Below are 7,227 nucleotides of genomic sequence, written 5' to 3'. Positions count from 1 at the left end.
TACACGATGCCCGCGATGGACCCGATTTCCTTTGAAATCAGGTCCATTTTGCCGGCAAAGGCAAAATCAGGGGCATCGCGTCGGTCGCGCACATTAACATGGCCCCCAACGTGACCGACGCGATGCCCACGATTTTGCCATAGACTTCAATGTTAAAATATTTTTAACATTGAAATCGGGAGCATCGCCTCGGTCTTGTGCCATTATAATGGCACAAGATGAGATGGACTTGATTAAGTCCATTTTACATAGGAAACAATGTGAAATAGGCCAATATGACCCATTTCACATTGTATATGGCCCCGTCGTCACCCCACGATTGACGCCAACCCGAAGCGTGGCGAGCGGCGGCGGTGCGCGTCCTCCGACCTTTTCATACCCCTACTATCCACGTCGGCGTGGAGATGAGAATATAAAGTGTGGCGAGCGCAGCGAGCCACCGAGCCCAAAGCGTGGCGAGCACACGCGTATACCTGTGAAGTTATACGCGTCCGCTCGCCACGCTTCGGGCTCGCTGCGCTCGCCACACTTTATATTCTCAACTCCACGCGCCGACGTTGATAGTAGGGGTATGAAAAGGTCAGAGGACACGCACCGCCGCCGCTCGCCACGCTTCGGGTTGGCGTCAATCGTGGGGTGGCGTTGAGGGGGTAAAATTGGGGGTCTGGGGAATACTTTACATTGAATCCAATGTAAAATAGGGTCCCAGGGACCCTATTCACATTTGATTCAATGTAAAAATCGGGGAGATTTCGTCACATGCGATGCGACCGACGCGATTTTTCTGACACGATCACCCCGATGCAAATCGGTGTGGCCGTGCTAGGAAACAAGTACCCTTTTTTAAATTTAATGTGTCCGCTAAGGGGGCGTGATCATGCCTCCCACAATTAGGACACACGCCTGGCCCAGTTAGCCTCTCAGCAGCTCTGCTTGCTGTGTAAATGGATATGCAGACCAGCTGTGACGTTTCCAGTAACTCTATTTGCATATTGCATGCTGAATGGCTGATTATGATAAACTAATTCAGCTCTGCTCCCAGACGGGATAGGGCGATGGTGAATATACATAAACCGTCCGGGAGAAATGCACTACATAGCAAGTCCTACAGAGGGCAGCAAACCACTACTAGCACAAAGGAGTCAGAAGAGCTAAACTCAGCATCTAAAGGCCCCCATACATTAGGCCGACTTGTCCTAGGGACAAGTCGGACCCAATTTACCTGCGAGCCGCCCGGCAGCTCCCCGGGAGGCTCACATACAATTTGGCACTTGATGTGCCATTTTTTACATGGGATAAATCGCATGCGATTTATCCCATGTAAAAAAAAACCCCGGGGAGCTGCAGGGCGGTGAGGAGTAGTGGGGGCGGACAGCGGCGGTGGTGGTGGGGGCGGGCAGCGGCGGCCAGCGGTGGTGGGGGCGGGCGGCGGGTGCGGTGAGCGCTGCTGACCTGGCCGGGCAGTGTACTTACACATAGCAGCAGCGGGGACGGGACGCGTAGTGGCGGCTATTAGATTTTTAAAATATTTGTCAAATGACCGGCTGCTCTCTGATTGGCCGTAGAGCTCTCAGCCAATCAGAGAGCGGCCGGTCATTTGACAAGTATTTTAAAAATATAATAGCCGCCACTGCACTGCCCGTCCCCGCTGCTGCTATGTATGAATGGGCAGCCTGTGATTGGCTGAGCGCTCTCTCAGCCAATTGCTGACTGGCTGAGAGAGCGCTCAGCCAATCACAGGCCGCCCATTCATTGTATGGGCTTTTTTTTTTATTCCGTACTGACAGCTCCCGCCGGCTCCCCCTGCCCGGCTCTATGCCGCCTGTGTCCCCCGCAGCGCCCCCAGCCCCCCCTGCTCCCTCTACCGCCGCGCCGCACCGCCCCACTAGGTCCCAAGTCAGGTGGTCGGACGTGCAGCAGGTCCGACCACCCGACGCAGATCGGATGCGCACGGGACCGCTCATCGGATCTGAGGGGACATCAAAACTAGCCGATTTTGGTCCGATTTCGGCCAGATCCGACTGATCTGGCTGAAATCTGACCAAAATCGGCTAGTGTATGGGGGCCTTTAGGGTATGCAGGGATTCGGTATGAAATCGGTCAAATCCCGACAGGGTCAAAATTCCGAATGGGTCATAATACCGACAAGGACAATATCCCGACATTTAAAATCCCGACAAGGACAAAATCCCTACATTTAAAATCCCGACAGGGTCAAAATACCGACATATAGAATGCACAGGTGAAACAGTCAACATGACTTTCCGTCGACAGTTTGCGAGGTCGACAAGGGTTTTTTCACTGTTTTTTTTTTACCCGAATGTCGACACAGTCGACATGGACACAGTTGGAAGTGAACCGCAGCCCCTCGCGTAGCTTGCTTCGCTCGCAATGCTTCAGGCACGGTGCCTTACTGCACTCGGCACACTATATTATTCTCCCACCACGCCCTAGTGGATGGTAGGGCATGAAATACCGCCTGTCGGCACATGTCGGTTCAAAAAACAGTGAAAAAAACCATGTCGACCTTGCGACCTGTCGACGAAAAGTCATGTTTACTGTTTCACCTGTACATTCTATATGTCGGTATTTTGACCCTGTCGGGATTTTAAATGTCGGGATTTCGTCCTTGTCGGGATTTTGTCCTTGTCGGTATTATGACCCATTCGAGATTGTGACTGCATCCCGTATGCAGTCCAACGATCGACAGTGACAAGGTCGACAACTATTGGTCAACAGGCAAAAAGTCAACACGTCAAATGTCCTCATTATTAGGTCGATGTGATGAAAAGGTTGGCACAAGCAAAAGGTCGATGAAAAGAGGTCGATATGGGTTTTTCGTGTTTTTTTTTTTTTTACTGACATGTAAACACTTTACAATCCCAGTGGACATAGAGGGAGAATATAATAGTGTGCTGAGGGCAACGAGACACACTGTGCACAAAGCACACAAATGGACCTATTTCGACAGACACCATAAAGAGTGAAAAACTCATGTCAACATTTTTCCATGTCAACATCATTGCATTATCAACCTTTGCCTGTCAACCTAGACACTGTTGACCATTCCACCCATACCCTAAGTGGGGTGCCATGCATCACATACAGAGAATCACTGTGAGCTTGGGGTGAGCCACTGATTTGGGGCTGGCCTGTACAGTCACCTCAGAGAGCTCCCCTGAGGCCAAGGGACATGTTTAATATGTACAATATACTGTATATGAACCAGACCAGACATTGTACACTGCCAGCAGCCTCAATCTTTTTTGCCAAACTCCTCAAATTCCAGCTGCCTCATATCTTCAGTTTATCTGACAGGTTCGTCGCATGGGTCTTCAAACTGCGGCCCTCCAGATGTTGTGAAACTACAAATCCCAGCATGCCTTGCCACAGTTTTGCTATAAGGGAGTGTTAAAACTGTGGCAAGGCATGCTGGGATTTGTAGTTTCACAACATCTGGAGGGCCGCCGTTTGAAGACCCATGGGACTCTTATGTATGGATAAAGCCAGCGACCAAGAAGGAAACTATACATTTACTAGTTAAAAAACTGTCAAAATGATAGATACGGTCATTGGGTTACCAATATGCATTAAGCAGACCACTGAAGGTTGTCAGAGCTTAGGTTGACAGGGTTGGAAGGTCGACAAGCATTATGTCAACAGTCTAAAAGTCAACAAGAGGTTTTTGCTGAAATGTCGACATGAAAGTGAACAATGTCCCTTTACATGGCTCGTCATTCTTCGGGCACAGAGCCTCGCTTCGCACACGATTTTATTCTACTGCCACACTGTAGTGGATGTAGGGCATGAAATACCGCCTATTGGCACGTCAGCTCAAACAAAAAAACAAACAGAACTTATGTCGACCCAGTGACCATATCCGGTGTCATCCCAAGCCACTCCAGGCTCTCCAAAACATACACGATGACTGGTCTGTCATTCCTGATCATAAAAGCCCAGATCGGCCCGCACATCCCACCATGTGGAGAAGACATGACTGATGCGATGCATCTATGGTCTGCAACATTTGTTGTTTTAAATGCACCAAAGACAGGAAGAACGATCTTCCTCCACGCCTCTGCCATTATTCCCCCTCTCCTGCTTTGGTGGCCAATTTCTCAGGTATTCCACTTAACCCAATGGCCAAATCTATCCAGTTTTTACACTTTATACCAGTGTCAAATTAAGGTTTCCGGAGCAGGCAATAGAGACTCACCTGAGAACGGTTCTCCACAAAATATGACCTGTACATGAGAATCAAGTGCTACCTGCTTTCCCTACCCTGGCCTGCTTCCGTACAACTACAGTATATACATTATATTTCCAACAAAAGGTGTGTAGATAGTTGGGCTGATTCTTGTGAGTGCCAACTGTTTTGAGGTCGGATCATTTGTTATTAAGCATTGTGCATGCTTGTAGTCCCATCTACTGTATCAAGCTTCAAAAGTGATAAAATGGAGTCTGCTAAACAACCAGCCAATCAGCTGCCAACCCCTATGTTACAGGCTGGGTTTGAAAAATGACAGGTACAGTAGGAGCTGATTGTTTGTTTATCAGTCTCCATTTTATCACTTTTGAAGCTTGATACATCTGGCCCATAGTCCTTGTTCCCTGTGGTGCTTATATTTTTGTAACGCTATAAAACCCATGAAGGTTGAACTCACAGTTATCAGTCAGTTGTTGCTCCACCAAATTCATCATTAGGATCAGATTATTTAGATATGAATAATCTCTCTTGTTTTGCGGCCCATAGACTGTGTATTGTGATTTGCAGTGTCTTAGGTCTAAACATCAGCATTTATGGCTACAATAGCTCCTGCATAGCCCAGTGGTTCCCAAACTCAGGAAGAAATTCATACCCGCTCGCTGTGGGGGTTTGCAGATGTTTGGGGTTTGCGCATGTGCCAACGCCATTGGCGAGTTTAAGACTCACCAAGGTGTTCACGCCAGGATAGGCAGGAGGGAGGCGGAAGCAGGGGAACGCCTAGCTCATGCCTACTTGGGGCGGGCAGCTGACGTCACATGACGTCAGTGCCGCCCCAAATTAGTTGGGAAGCGTACACTTGGTCAGTCTAGGACGACTTTCTTTACGAATAGTGGAAAAATCATTAGAATGATGATTTTAATGCTGTGCGGCCACGTATGCCAACGCATCTGTACGCATGTTAGCGAGTGGATTCAGCATTTACCTGTTCGCTAGATAGCAAATATATTCTGTGTAGTGAAGAGGTCTGAATCAGGCCCTCAGTCCTCCAGACACCACAGTCCAAGTTCTAATCCCTCGATTTGTGGAGTGCACTCTGGTGTTTGGGCACCCAAACACACGAGGGCCCCTGAACCTCTGGGGGGATGGTGCTTGGCAGCAGAGGGGGAGTAATTATTGACTGCAGTGGCGAGCGCGATGATCTGCTGGGACAGACAGGACAGGTGAACAGCATGTAGGTACACGCCAGTGCTGGAGGCACCACTGGCTCTCACTTACTTAATTGTGGTAAGCCTGGAACTTTTTCCGGGCATACCACCAAAGTGGTTAAAGTAGATCATTGTTCCAACAAAGATCAAATGAATAAGGGATTAAGTCAATGATTCCCAACCTCGGTACTCCAGTACCCCCAACAGTGCACATTTCCCAGGTCTCTACAGAGAATCACAAGTAAAATAATAAGCTCCTGCCGGGTGACCTGGAAGACGTGCACTGTTGGGGTACTGGAGGACTGAGGTGGAGAACCACTAAATTAAGTCATGTGTGCTTAGACATGCATATCCTTAAAACCTGAATGGTGAGGTTGCCTTTGGGACCAAGTTTAGGAGCCAATGGCCTAGGTCAGGCATAGGCAACCTGTGGCTCTCCAGCTGGTGGGAAACTACAAGTCCCAGCCTTTCATGCCACAGTTTTAGCACTCGCTAATAGCAACTGTGGCAAGGCATGCTGGGACTTTGTTTCACAACATCAGGAGAGCCACATGTTACCTACACCTGGCGTAGATCATAAGTACAAAGTACTTCTTGTATGACGAACGCTGCAGAACATCTCGGAGAATGTGGGACACATAACAGAATGGCTTGAGGTTGGGCACTATAATAATAATGGCCCCAATACACTTATGAGAAGAGGGAAGAGTCGCATAAGAATTCCCTTGGACCGCCCAGGATTGCACACTGTCCTGTTCCCCGCTGCCGGGAGGCTGCCCATGTTAGAGGTCAAATCGCTAACTCCGATCCGCATATGACCGCGCATCAGATCAGATGTCAAACACATCCAATGTGGACACTTTCACCAGATTTCTTGGCCTCATCCGTCAGAATCAGACGAGAAGTGGCTGATTGGACAAGTGTTTGGCCGGCTTAAGATTTTTGTGCAAAGCGTTTTCAATGACTTGCTTTTATAGGTTACATATTCAGCAACCTGGTTATCTTACCTTTAGATATTATTATTGCTTGGTCCAGATCTAATTAGAATAGTGTATGGTAAAGAGTGCACATAGCATAGGGGGTTATGCCCCACAGAACAAGCATACCCATTTTACACCCAATTCCAGCTCCGTATTTGGAACATGGTTCCAAGCCAGGTCAGATCCAGGATTTGCTCCATTTACACTGCGGTGCCAACATGAAGTGTAAAAAGGGGCGACGCTTGGACATGACCATCTCCAAGTGCCGGGACCACCGATAGTCATCCTGGGGGCAAGCCCAGCACCAAGGTAAGCTGCTGGACTGCGCCCAGCCCCCATCCGCAAGGTGAATGGATGCCACACACAGGCATCCATTAACCTCCGCCCTGCCTCCACTGCTGTCTGCACAGTACAGCAGCGGAGGCTGTGTGCGCCCACCGCCCAACCTCCATGTTGACCGCTGCGATCCGGAGGTTGGGCTTCCCCCATTGCTGTAAACGGGAGCCGGGTCGGATGACCCAGCGAACCAGTCTACCCTGCCCTCTACCCAGGTCAGGACCTGGGTAGAAGTCCCATGTAAAGGGATACGGGTTAACCCCTTTTACATCACCGCTGACCCAGGTCCACGAGGACAAAACCCGGGTTTTGCGGCGGAGTAAAAGGGGTATAAGTTGGCACCGATCTGGCATATTTAGCATCTTATACACCGTCCCTAACCCATGGCATGTACTTGGCCTGCTCCAATATAAGGGAGAACAAGAGAAAGCCTGTGAAGGATTCTAATTTTGGAAATCATACAAAAAGGAAGAAGAAAGTCCGTAAACACACTGATAGG

The sequence above is a fragment of the Crinia signifera genome, chromosome 6 (assembly GCF_055691185.1).
Source record: "Crinia signifera chromosome 6, ASM5569118v1, whole genome shotgun sequence".
NCBI lineage: Eukaryota > Metazoa > Chordata > Amphibia > Anura > Myobatrachidae > Crinia > Crinia signifera.
Note: the sequence above shows the minus strand (reverse complement) of the source record.